Here is a 2,500-nt window from a genome sequence, read left to right as displayed (position 1 = left end):
ACCCCCGAAAACGGAGTATGGCTGCCTACATGGCGGGGTAAATAAATTAAAAAAAAAACGGTTATACACGTAAAATGTTACATGTCTGTCTGAGTGCGTATGTGTGTGCGTCTGAAATCTGATTGAATGACGCAGGAAACGAATGATGAGAGCCCAGTGGCAGCCGTCAGTCGGCTCTACCCAGGTAGGCAGCCTGTGGTGCAAATGTCCCCGTGCATGTAAAGCGCTTAGAGCTTGGACTCTGACCGAGGATAGGCGCTATAGAAGTATCCACATCAATCAATCAATGCATACGCACACACACGTATGAGCACGCACACACATACGCATACATATACACACGCACACACACGCACACGCATGCACACACACTCACACATGTTCACACACACGCACATGCGCGCGTACACAAACACACACACACACACACACACACACACACACACACACACAAGGAGGACGATGAAACCGATTGTCAAACAGGTAGTATGTTAAGTTGTCTTTGATGTTGTCGTTGTTGTTGTTGCTGCTGCTGCTGTTGTTGATTTGGTTGTTGTTGTTGATAAGTATTGTTGTTGTTTTAGTTGATAATTGTCATTGTTGGTCTTGTTGTTGTTGTTGTTATCGTTTTTCTTGATGTTGTTGTTGTTGTTTGTTGGGTTATAGATTTTGTAGTTGCCCTGATGGTGTTAAGCTGTTATTGTTGTTGTTGTTGTTGTTGTTGTTGTTGTTGTTGTTGTTGTTGTTGTTGTAATGATGTTGTTATTAGTCGTCGTCGTCGTTGTTGTTTTTGTTGTTGTTCTGATGCTGTTGTTATTGTTGTTGCTGTTGTTGTTGTTGTAATGCTGTTCTTGTCGTTGTTAGTGTTGTTGTTGTTGTTGATGATGTTGCTGCTGTTGTTGTTGTTGTTGTTGCGATGCTGTTGTTGTCGTTGTTGGCGTTGGCGTTGTTGATGTTGATGTTGATGTTGTTGTTATCAAGGTACTTTTGTTCATTGTGGTTGTCATCGTCGTTATTGTTGTTATCGTTGTTGTTGTCGTTGATGTTGTCATTGATGTCGTTGTTGTTGTGTTGTTGTTGTTGTTGTTGTTGTTGTCGTCGTCGTCGTCGTTGTTGTTAGTAGTGAAGTGAGCCTCGATCAAGGGGGGAGGAGGGTGTGAGGGGGAGACGTGTGTTAGTTTCAGAGTAACGGTGGGCTGACTGATTGACTGCTGTTGTTGTTTCAGTCGTTCTTTATTTGACATACTTCCTTTCAACACGCTTCATGTGTATTTAATACTCACCGCAGTGTAGTGTCACGCGATTTGTGTGTGTGTGTGTGTGTGTGTGTGTGTGTGTGTGTGTGTGTGTGTGTGTGTGTGTTTTATAACACGGTATTTCGGTTGTTGTTGGTGTGTGTGTGTGTGTGTGTGTGTGTGTGTGTGTGTGTGTGTGTGTGTTTTATAACACGGTATTTCGGTTGCTGTTGGGTTGTGTGTGTGTGTGTGTGTGTGTGTGTGTGTGTGTGGGTGTGTGTGTTTGTGTTTTATGTCGCGAAGTATATTTATTTTCTTTCAAAGCCACATGGCCATTGTCCTTTGTTTATTGGCACGTTGCTTCACAAGTTTTTTTTTTTTTTTTTTTTTTTTAATGTCGGTTCTTTCATGTGTGGAAATTCAATGCTGCATGCGCAACCTCGGCTTACCGTCTTTCCTGCCGAAAGATTAGAACCCACAAGACCTTGGGGGGTGGGGGGCGAGGGGGGGGGATGGTGGAGTGGAGGGTGAGCATGGGGGAGGGGGGTAGGAAGGTGTAGAGGAGGCACTTAAAAACTCGACAGGCGCAACAGCCGAGTGGTTAAAGCGTTGGACTATCAATCTGAAGGTCCCGGGCATGCATGCATGCTACACCTTAAGATGAAATCATTCTTTACTTGCAGTTAATCATCAATGCAACTGTGATGAAACGCACGTGAATCAGTCTTGATGATGATTATCTTTAAGCAAATTCCATGCACAGCTCCACCACTCTTCTCCCTACAATTTCCATGCTAAACTGCACCACTCATTTCCCCACAAATTCCATGCTCAACTCCAACACTCTCCTACCCACAATAAAAAGTCATGTGATAGAAAAGCCAGAAAAAGATCAAATTAATTCATTGGAACAGAAATGGCTATTTTTTCAAGTCTGAAATCTGTTTCCAGAAGGCGCGCGCGCGCGCGCTCACACACACACACACACACACACACACACACACACACACACACACACACACACACACACACACACACACCTACCCCCCCCCCCCCCCCCCCCCCCCCCCCCCCACACACACACACACACACACACACACACAACACACACACTCACTCATACTATGTAGCAACAATATGAAATGCTAGAATGTATATAGATTCTGAATGATTGGGTCACACACAGGAGCGATACTTTTTTGTTCAGTTCAGTTGTTAAATATCTGCGGAAGGTTTATGTCGCTGTGACAGCAGAAATGTCGCTG

Source organism: Babylonia areolata, chromosome 5, assembly GCF_041734735.1.
Source record: "Babylonia areolata isolate BAREFJ2019XMU chromosome 5, ASM4173473v1, whole genome shotgun sequence".
NCBI lineage: Eukaryota > Metazoa > Mollusca > Gastropoda > Neogastropoda > Buccinidae > Babylonia > Babylonia areolata.
The sequence above is the reverse complement of the archived record's forward strand: the minus strand, read 5'-3'. Positions refer to the sequence as shown.